Raw genomic sequence first — 12,321 nt, forward strand, 5'->3', positions numbered from 1 at the left:
CCATAGTCTTAGATTGTGACGTTGTATACTATGAAATGTTTAAAACTGGATTTGGCTCAGTTTCACCGTTTCCTGAGCCTAGCTCAGTTGATCGTTTATACGTTTCAGGATTAGGTAAGATCACATAAAACTTAAGTAAATATATTGATTGATAAAATGATTTGATTTATGAAAGAATTTTAAAGTTTCGGTGTCTGGTTTGATTGCAGGGTTCGTTTCCGTTTTTACACGGGTTTGATTATACAAAACGCGCACAATCCACCCGAATTGTCCGGAATTCTCGTAAAAAGTTCGTTTTTATTAATATCATTCAAAAATATGATATTTGGCCACTTTTGACATTTTGACATACCAGTCAGTCCGTTAAACACAAAACTGCCGGTTTCGTTAAAACAATTATAATTTAAATCTTTGATTAATCATAACTAAATAGGTACTTATGTATAAATTATGTAAATTTTTGTAAAAATACATTAAGACATGGAGAATTTTATAAAAATATTTTCAGAAATTTTATGATTAATTATTTATTTATAAAAATTCATTTAATAGGTTATAATCGTGTAATAAATGGCCCGTTTATATCAAACGACCTCCGAAAAATCTGATAATTTTTACCAATGACCTCAATGTTATTACATAGCCCCTGCAAAATTTCCAGAACCTAACTCTTTTGACAAAATGCCTTTTTGTGCGTTTTTCGGCTGTTAAAATTCGGTTAAGCCATGATTGTACAAACCATACTTAGACATTTCCAATGATTCCCAAACTTTACCAGTGATCTTACCATAACATATTAATCTCCAAAACCAAGTTTCATAATTTTTCAATATGTTTAGCTATTTTTCCCAAATAAACGCTCATAAACGGAAATAAATTCACCAAATATTCTCCGTTTATCGAAAAATTACCAAATTTGAACAGGGACTCATTTATATGATCCCTAATGTCCCTGCAAGTTTTCACAAGCTAACAACAAGCACGTCACAACCTAATACTAAACAGCCCCTAAACGAGTATTACGGGTTTACCTTGTCGGTTTTCGATGAATTTTGCTAGCTTAAACGACTTTCCGGGTCTCGGGTTGCAAACTCAGTATATCTACATATCATATAACATCAAACCAAGCATAAATCATCCATGTAACAGCCTTGATAATTAGGGTTTCGGTTTTGGGTTCAAACCGAACTTTCTAACCGTAAAAACGTTGTATTCATGTTCTAATCCGCGTTTTTGACCAAAAAGTATATGTTCCTGGTTTGTAAACATGTTTAACATCAAAACCTGGTTTTACTTGATTTTTAGGGTTTTTGGATGGTTAAACATGTTTAAAACTAATCAAAGATAAATTTTTCATGGTTAAACTATGTTAATCATGGTTAAAACTCAAAGAAAATCACTAATTACCTTAGGTTTTTGAGAGTTTCTGGAGTTCAACCTTGCAGCTGCTTGGACTTCAAAGTTTTGAAAGTTGAAATGAATAACAAAGCTTAGGAAGTAAGTTAGGTAAAAAGGAATGTGTGTGTGTGTGGCTGTTCCGATCGGAACTCCTGGAGGCCCCATAATGGGCTGTTTTGGCCCATCAATTTAATTATACAAGCCCAAACATGAAAAGCCCACTTCAAATTTAGTTCGGGATCGGTTTTTCGCAAAAACGCGTGTTTTTCAGCTTATTTTTGTAAAATAAGAAAAACGTACTGACTCGTTGTAAAATTCCAAAATATTTTCACGGATTGCTTAGAACATGTCATATAAGTGTTTTATAAATCTTTTTCGGCTTAACGGATGCTACAATGCTTGTTTTGATATTAACGATTGCGTTTAAGCTTATAGCGTATCGATAAACGAAACCTTTTTCGTTTAAAGAGTTTTAAACGTACTAAGGCCTAAATATCAATATGTTAGCCTCTATAACATATATATAACTCGTATATGACCCCTCAGTATGTATACGGGTCATAATTAGTATCGGTCGGTTACTCGTTTAAGCACTACGAATTAACCGATTTATCGTTTACTTGTTACGTAAAGAATATAGTATACCTCGTTTTGCCATGAATGTCACATTCTCCCCCCGTTAAGAAATTTCGTCCCCGAAATTTAATGTGTCATCGGTTTTCTAGGGAACAGGTGTGGGTATTTCTTTCGGAATTCGTCCTTTCGTTCCCAAGTATATTCGGGTCCTTGTTTTGAATTCCACCGAACTTTTACCAATGAAATTTTGTTGTGTCGTAACTGTTTGGTTTTCCCGTCTACAATTTCTACCGGTTCCTCTACGAAGTTGAGCTTTTCGTTGATCTGAACATCTTCCAGTGGTACTATTGTCGTTTCATCAGTCAAACACTTTTTCAGATTCGTTACATGAAACACGTCGTGAATAGTGCTCAGTTCTAAGGGTAGTTTTAATCGGTAAGCTACGGGACCAATTTTTGAGACAATCTCAAAAGGTCCGATGTATCTCGGGGCTAGTTTACCAGTCTTTCCAAATCTTATAACACCTTTCCATGGTGATACTTTTAAAAATACCTTATCACTTATTTCAAAAGATAACGGTTTTCTGCGAACATCGGCATAACTCTTTTGTCGGTCACGGGCAGCTTTCAATTTTTGCTTAATCTGGTGAATTTTATCGGTGGTTTCCTGAATTAAATCAGATCTTGAAATTTGAGTATCACCCACTCCTGTCCAACATAGTGGTGATCTACATTTTCGCCCGTATAGAGCTTCATAAGGTGCTGCTTGTATACTACTGTGATAACTGTTATTGTAAGAGAATTCAATGAGCGGGAGGTGTTGATCCCAATTCCCTTTGAAGTCCAGTACACAAGCACGAAGTAAATCTTCTAAGGTTTGGATGGTTCGTTCGGATTGACCATCAGTTTGGGGATGGTAAGCCGTACTTAGGTCGATTCGGGTTCCCAAGGCTTCTTGTACTGCTTGCCAGAAATGTAAAGTAAAGTGACTGTCTCGATCGGAAATAATCGAAAGAGGTACTCCGTGTCGAGATACTATTTCATCAATGTAAATTTGAGCGAGTTTTTCGGTGGTGTAGTTGTTACGGATGGGAATAAAGTGTGCGGATTTGGTTAATCGGTCCACAATTACCCAAATTGCGTTGTGTCCTCGAGAAGTTTTAGGAAGGTGTGTCACAAAGTCCATGGTAATTTGTTCCCATTTCCATTGTGGGATTTCGGGTTGTTGTAACATTCCCGAAGGTTTTTGATATTCCGCCTTTACCCTTGCACATGTTGCACATTTACTTACATACACGGCTATATCCTTTTTCTTACCAGGCCACCAGTAAAATTCTTTAACATCCTTATACATCTTATCAGTACCTGGATGAATAGAATATTTGGATTTGTGTGCTTCATCAAGAATCAACTTTCGGAGTTTATGAAGTGTTGGAATCCAGACCCGGTTTTTGTAATAATATACTTCATCAATTTTCTTCTCAAAATTCCTTTCATTTCCATGTAGTTCTTCTTTTTCTAGCTGGTCTGCCTTCAAGGCCTCATCTTGTGCAACGCGAACTTGTTCGGTTAGGCTACTTTGAACAATCATTCCGAGTGCTCGTACCCTTAATGGTTTGATTCTGTCTTTTCGGCTTAAAGCATCGGCTACTACGTTGGCTTTACCCGGATGGTATTTAATCTCACAATCATAATCATTTAACAGTTCTACCCATCTCCTTTGTCTCATGTTTAGCTCTTTCTGATCGAATATGTGTTGTAGGCTTTTGTGATCAGTATAGATGGTACATTTAGTGCCATACAAGTAATGTCTCCAAATCTTCAATGCAAAGATAACTGCTCCCAATTCCAAATCATGGGTCGTATAATTCTTTTCATGTACTTTTAATTGTCGGGAAGCATATGCTATTACTTTCTTTCTTTGCATCAGTACGCATCCTAAACCTTTACGAGATGCGTCACAATATACCACCAATTCATCAGTTCCATCTGGAAGGCTTAATATTGGAGCCTCACATAACTTCTGTTTAAACGATTGGAAGGCCATTTCTTGTTCTTCTCCCCATTCATATGCTTGATCTTTTTGAGTTAGGAGGGTTAGAGGTTGTGCAATACTTGAAAAGTTTTCAATGAATCTTCGATAATACCCGGCTAGTCCTAAGAATTGACGAATTTCTCTTGGTGACTTAGGCACTTGCCAATTCTTAATGGCCTCAATTTTACTTGGGTCTACTTGGATTCCTTGATGATTCACAACGTGTCCCAAAAACTGTACTTCTTGTAGCCAAAACTCACATTTGGACAACTTTGCGTATAACTTCTCTTGCCTCAATAATTTTAAGATTTCCCGCAAATGTTGTTCGTGTTCCTCCTTACTTCTCGAATATATCAAAATGTCATCGATAAACACTATCACGAACTTGTCAAGGTAAGGTTTGCAAATTCGGTTCATGAGGTCCATAAACACTGCAGGTGCATTTGTCAACCCAAACGGCATAACCAAAAATTCATAGTGACCATACCGAGTTCGGAAAGCTGTTTTTGGTACGTCTTCTTCCTGAATTCTCACTTGATGATAACCAGATTTAAGATCAATTTTTGAAAAATACTTCGCACCTTGGAGCTGATCAAACAAGTCATCAATTCGAGGTAAGGGGTATCTATTCTTTATAGTCACTTTATTCAATTCCCGGTAATCAATACACATTCGAAAACTCCCGTCTTTCTTCTTTACAAACAACACTGGTGCTCCCCACGGTGAGTAACTAGGGCGAACAAAACCCCTGTCCAGTAATTCTTGTAACTGGTTGGACAGTTCTTGCATTTCAGAAGGTGCAAGTCGATAAGGTGCCTTAGCAATGGGCGCTGCTCCCGGTATCAAGTCAATACGGAATTCAACTTGTCGGGTCGGTGGTAAACCAGGCAACTCATCGGGGAATACATCTGAATACTCGCGTACCACTGGGATGTCTTCCATTCGTTTTTCCTCGGGTTCCTTAACTGTTACGCTCGCCAAGTATAAAGTACAACCTTGGCGTAAATATCTCAATGCCTTAAGTTGAGATATGAGAGGCAGTACCGTACCAGATTTCTCACCTTGAACAATCATAGCTTCATCATTCGAAAGAGGTATTCTAACGGTCTTATCCTTACAGACAATTTCAGCTTTATACTTAGATAGCCAGTCCATACCGACTATAACATCGAAACTTCCCAATTCCACTGGAAGTAAATCAATAAGGAATGGGTGGTCGTTTAGGATAAGGGAACAGTCTCGGGCTATTCGGTTAACAAGTATAGGCTTACCGTTAGCGAGTTCTATAGTATATGGTTTTGTTAGTTCACTAACCGGCATATTTTCTAAAGGTAAGAAATTAACAGATATGAAACTTCTATCGGCACCCGTATCAAACAAAACTGAAGCATACTGACCCGAAACTAAGAATGTACCTGTCACCACATTCGGATCTTGACGCGCTTCACCCGGTCCTAATACAAACGCGCGTCCCTTAGCTGCGTTGGAGGTTGATGCTTGTGCTTGGTTCTGCCTTCTCACTGCACCCGGGTTCAAATTGGGGCAGTATCTCCGAAAGTGTTCCGTACTGCCACATTCATAGCAGGCACAGAGGTTCGTGGTAGGTGGGGTTTGTTGGTTGAGTTGTGGGCGGGTTGGTTGAGGTCGAGGGAGTTGAGTTGATTGCGGTGGACGGTTACCAGTGTTGGTGGGGGTTCTACAGTTGGGGGCATAGTGTCCCGTTCTTCCACACTTTTGACAAATGATCGGTCTGCAATCACCCACATGATGAAAGTTACATCTTCTGCATTTCGGTAACGTCCCTTTATAGGTTTCTTGTTTTACATTAGAACTGGTCATGGCATAACTTCGGGTATTCGGACGAGTCCGCTTGTTTTGAGGGTCTCCTTGCATTCTTGTCCCATAATCAGTTCGTTTTAAACTTGTTGTTTCACCTGGCATCCTTATCACTCCACTTCTCATCAGATCAAAAGTAACGACACCCGTTTGAGATACATCACTTTCTAATGTCGGGTGGGCAACTGAATTTACTATACTTCTCACAGCAGGGGTCAGTCCCCAGATATAACGTTCAATTCGTTTCGCTTCCGGTGTAACTAACCATGGAACTAAGCGGGACAGTTCGTTAAAATGATTCGTGTATCCTACATGGTCTGCTTCTTTCATTTCCAGATTCCATAACTCGTGTTCCAACCTCTGAATCTCACTTTTAGGACAAAAATGCTCTAGCATGAGGGTTTTTAATTCAGTCCATGACATACGATTAATAGCATCTTGTCCCCTTATTTGGACTACCGTGTTCCACCACATCAGCGCTTGGTCTAGAAACATACTGGTAGCATATTTGACCACGCGGTTCGGTGGACACTCACTGATATTAATTACTGATTCGGTCTTTTCTATCCATTTGACCAGTCCGCTAGGTCCTTCAATACCCTTAAACTCAATCGGTTTACATGATGTAAATTGTTTGTATGAGTACTCCTGACGCGGGGGTTCTCGGTTATTATTATTATTATTATTATTAGTTGTGTTAACAACCGGTACAGGGTTCGGGTTCGGGATATTATCAGGGTGCACAACAGGTTCTGGGTTCCCAGTGACATTCATAGTTGGGAGAGTGTTATTATTATTTATGACATTATCAGTATTCACCGGGGTAGTAACACCCGGGGCTACATTAGTGTCCGGCGGAGGTGTATTAACAGTGGCCGTGGTGGTGCTCGTAGGTTGATTAACAGTATTGTTAGCACGTATGCCTGCAGTGACTTGTGTTACAATTGTTGGTATCACTGCTTGTAGTTGACGAGCAATTATTGCGGCCACTTCCGCCTCAGACAAAGGGTTTGTTTTCCTCGGGGCCATTCTATAGAATAATCAATTATATAATAATCAATATCGTTTCACTATGATCAACACAGCTTTACGATATTACACCTTCACAACACATAACTATGCCAAAGAAAACACGTTTGTATTAATTATAATCATTACTGTACATATGCATCCAAAATTAGCGCATAGGCTTAAGGCCAGCGCTTGTATATGCGTATCAAAATTTGTCACTAAGTGACATGTAGACTTAACCCGATAAGGGCCAGTGCTTGAAATAGTACTAAACAACAAACAACTCCCAAGTCAGCCCAACACGATGTAACAAAATGCTTCTTGGGATATCAAAAGACTATATACATAAGACTAGACTATTATGTCCTATCCATTCTTTGCAACATGGAGCCACAACCAAACAACAGCAGCCACTAGGGCCGCATTAACCGTTAAGCATACCCCCAGTAGTATCATCGCTCGATCCTGACGCCCGTGGCTGTGAGCACTGGATCTCTGCACAATTCTGATTTCTTGCTGCATGTACCGCATGTGATCTTGCATATCATGTCTATGCAGGTTTAGGTTATTTATAGAATGTGAGTGGTCTACAAGCTGATCAGTCGCTAAACCAAACCATGCTGAATCAGAATGACGAGGTGGCTCGGGTACCGGGGCGGGTAAACCCCAAGTAGGAATAGGTATCTCAGTGACCTGGACACGTGATGTTTCTCCCCTATGGTACGTAGATCGAGGTGGGAGAGAAGTGTGCTCAGGTGGACGCACTGAAATGCGAGCAGTCTGACGGTTTCTAATAGTGGGTGGAGGTACTGGTATATGCTGTACCGGTGGAGTAGGGGATCTGGGTGCTCTAACAGGTGAACGATAAGCACTAGTAGCTCCCTGTCCTGCAGCATTCCTAGGGGATTCCCTAGGGGGATAGGTGTCACAACGATAACCCGATAAGTCGGGTTGATCTGGGGGTACCTCGCGAGAAATTACCGCGTCTGCACCTTCTTCTATCTCCTCTGGTTCCTCCTCAGTTTCTTCTTCCGGATCCTCCTCCTCCTCCTCAGGCCTTGTTGGTAGGGTATTAGGTAAACGATCAGCAGATCTTGACATATTCCTGCACAATTGTTAGTGATAAGAATAATATCCTTCTATATTAATCATAGTAAAATACATGTAAGTATTTATACACATAAGCACAAATAATCGTTTATATACACAGATATTTATCTATTATTATATTTTATACACATATGTTGCTGTTTTTACCTATTCGATTGTTTATCGACTTCTTCTCGAATTTCCTCGTACAAACAAGCCTGTTATTACGTTCCGGACCATAATAACCCACTTGTCCATTCGCGTTCATCACGAGAATCATTCGTGTATATTATTTAATATTATTTTATTCCCAGAGTTAATCGAGCCTACGGTTATCTTAGGGTATCCTAAGGGACATCCTAATTCTTTAAAACCAATGGCTCTGATACCAACTTCTGTCACACCCCGACTAGGTAGTTGCGGAAGCGTAATACGGGAATGTAACAGATAACACTGGTATCAACAACATTGTTTATAAAGAAATTCATAAACTAATTTACATTATATTACATGGGTAGGTACTATGTTTACAAACTAGGTGAAAAACACATAACCGGTTTACGAGCTTCTTATACAGTATTATATCAGCGTCTATTCACAGCTATTCAACTTTCTTCCTAACACCAAGCATGTAAGCAAATCATTCCACTTTTGCTTTACCTGAAAAGCATGTTAAAACGGGTCAACTACGTCTAGTTGGTGAGTTTCAAGTTTCACGAGTATCAATGAAATCAGTTCACGAGTTCGTAAAGTTTACAGTGTGTATGTATATATGTCTGTGTATGATGTATTATACTAAGCCACAAGTGAAACCGAAACGAGCTATACTGCATGGCCTCTCCTGCCCATGCACTCCTGTTGGCATTTAACAGCCATTTTGCCCCATGTATGTACTATGTCTAACACCACATAGCAGTATGTAAATATATAATGACAATGTGCAACTGGTTTTACATATGTTCCGGCTTACCCCACCGGCTCTGTCACAGTTGGGTTTGTCAAACCGATAGTACTATCCACACGCCACCGGCACGAAGTTAATCACTTGTGTTTGTGGGGACTTGTCAAGTGTTAGTACTTAGATAATCCACATCATCACACGTTTTCAAGTATATCAGTATATGTAAACATGCTTTTCACCCCAAAAGTTCGTAAAACAGTTTAGAAAGTGGGGGTCGTGAAACTCACCTTATCGTAGTTCGCACAGAAATTACGTATCAGTAAGTCAAATGCCTCGTTTATAGCCTGATTCCTATAAACGGTATCGTATCGTTAATACTAGTACAGTGTTCAAGCTAAGTCGGGCTGTATAGATAATCTGGGTATAGCTGTTAGGCCCAGAACATGACCATAGTCTTAGATTGTGACGTTGTATACTATGAAATGTTTAAAACTGGATTTGGCTCAGTTTCACCGTTTCCTGAGCCTAGCTCAGTTGATCGTTTATACGTTTCGGGATTAGGTAAGATCACATAAAACTTAAGTAAATATATTGATTGATAAAATGATTTGATTTATGAAAGAATTTTAAAGTTTCGGTGTCTGGTTTGATTGCAGGGTTCGTTTCCGTTTTTACACGGGTTTGATTATACAAAACGCGCACAATCCACCCGAATTGTCCGGAATTCTCGTAAAAAGTTCGTTTTTATTAATATCATTCAAAAATATGATATTTGGCCACTTTTGACATTTTGACATACCAGTCAGTCCGTTAAACACAAAACTGCCGGTTTCGTTAAAACAATTATAATTTAAATCTTTGATTAATCATAACTAAATAGGTACTTATGTATAAATTATGTAAATTTTTGTAAAAATACATTAAGACATGTAGAATTTTATAAAAATATTTTCAGAAATTTTATGATTAATTATTTATTTATAAAAATTCATTTAATAGGTTATAATCGTGTAATAAATGGCCCGTTTATATCAAACGACCTCCGAAAAATCTGATAATTTTTACCACTGACCTCAATGTTATTACATAGCCCCTGCAAAATTTCCAGAACCTAACTCTTTTGACAAAATGCCTTTTTGTGCGTTTTTCGGCTGTTAAAATTCGGTTAAGCCATGATTGTACAAACCATACTTAGACATTTCCAATGATTCCCAAACTTTACCAGTGATCTTACCATCACATATTAAACTCCAAAACCAAGTTTCATAATTTTTCAATATGTTTAGCTATTTTTCCCAAATAAACGCTCATAAACGGAAATAAATTCACCAAATATTCTCCGTTTATCGAAAAATTACCAAATTTGAACAGGGACTCATTTATATGATCCCTAATGTCCCTGCAAGTTTTCACAAGCTAACAACAAGCACGTCACAACCTAATACTAAACAGCCCCTAAACGAGTATTACGGGTTTACCTTGTCGGTTTTCGATGAATTTTGCTAGCTTAAACGACTTTCCGGGTCTCGGGTTGCAAACTCAGTATATCTACATATCATATAACATCAAACCAAGCATAAATCATCCATGTAACAGCCTTGATAATTAGGGTTTCGGTTTTGGGTTCAAACCGAACTTTCTAACCGTAAAAACGTTGTATTCATGTTCTAATCCGCGTTTTTGACCAAAAAGTATATGTTCCTGGTTTGTAAACATGTTTAACATCAAAACATGGTTTTACTTGATTTTTAGGGTTTTTGGATGGTTAAACATGTTTAAAACTAATCAAGGATAAATTTTTCATGGTTAAACTATGTTAATCATGGTTAAAACTCAAAGAAAATCACTAATTACCTTAGGTTTTTGAGAGTTTCTGGAGTTCAACCTTGCAGCTGCTTGGACTTCAAAGTTTTGAAAGTTGAAATGAATAACAAAGCTTAGGAAGTAAGTTAGGTAAAAAGGAATGTGTGTGTGTGTGGCTGTTCCGATCGGAACTCCTGGAGGCCCCATAATGGGCTGTTTTGGCCCATCAATTTAATTATACAAGCCCAAACATGAAAAGCCCACTTCAAATTTAGTTCGGGATCGGTTTTTCGCAAGAAAATTAATTCGGGTGTGAGAAATAGCGCAAAAACGCGTGTTTTCAGCTTATTTTTGTAAAATAAGAAAAACGTACTGACTCGTTGTAAAATTCCAAAATATTTTCACGGATTGCTTAGAACATGTCATATAAGTGTTTTATAAATCTTTTTCGGCTTAACGGATGCTACAATGCTTGTTTTGATATTAACGATTGCGTTTAAGCTTATAGCGTATCGATAAACGAAACCTTTTTCGTTTAAAGAGTTTTAAACGTACTAAGGCCTAAATATCAATATGTTAGCCTCTATAACATATATATAACTCGTATATGACCCCTCAGTATGTATACGGGTCATAATTAGTATCGGTCGGTTACTCGTTTAAGCACTACGAATTAACCGATTTATCGTTTACTTGTTACGTAAAGAATATAGTATACCTCGTTTTGTCATGAATGTCACAGATAAGTTCTAACTCATTTTGTATCCACACTAGAACTTCATGAACCTTATTGCAAATCTGATAAAAGATTATATCATATCTCATATCCAAACCCGTAAACCATAACCAAACCCGTAACACGCAAATCTTTTGATTTCTTGTAGCTTAATTCTCATATTGTTGGAATTGATCGTTGTAAATCATCTATTATACCTAAACAGGCATCACCGACGATGTAATTAAAAAAAATGATCAAAAACGATCTCGTTAACAATATTAAACAACCCGTCTTTATCAAATTGATATTATACCAATTAGAAATCTTAATAATCTAATTTAACTTGTCTGCATCTAATTTAAACCTAGGAGCAATTACATTATTGTGCCTGCTAGTATCATTCCCAATTCACGTTTCTAGCTAACCTTAGTTGATTCAATTGACCATCGTTTTCTCTACGTTAAAGGTAATTGTGTATTGTTTATGGTTCATTGATAATCCCTAAACAGTAACCCTAAGACTAATTGAACGAACAATAACCAGATAAACCGATTGTAATGGTTAGGGTTTATGTGATTATTATTGGCATGTGTGTTTATATTTTATCATATCTATCAACCAACTAGGTTAGTCACCAGCTCAGTTGGCTGGTGCATATTGCTTACTTCATCTAGACACCCCCGCGCCCCCAGTTCGTTTTCTTTGGAAACTTTTTATTTTAGTTATTTTATTTATGTTTTAATTATAATTGATATAAAAAGGTTAAATAATTAATATATTAACGTAACCGGCTCGTTAGATTGTCATTTTTCTGTACTCTTTATTAAAAACTAAACATATGTATATATATGTATATAAATATGTTATAAATTAATAAAGCTTTTTAACAAATAATAATTATAGAAATATATTAGATATGTTATTGATTTAAAATATTATTATGTAATTTATTGAA

This window comes from Bidens hawaiensis, unplaced genomic scaffold (assembly GCF_021521415.1).
Source record: "Bidens hawaiensis isolate Kalapana, Puna unplaced genomic scaffold, B.hawaiensis_p1.1 tig00003270_1, whole genome shotgun sequence".
Lineage (NCBI taxonomy): Eukaryota > Viridiplantae > Streptophyta > Magnoliopsida > Asterales > Asteraceae > Bidens > Bidens hawaiensis.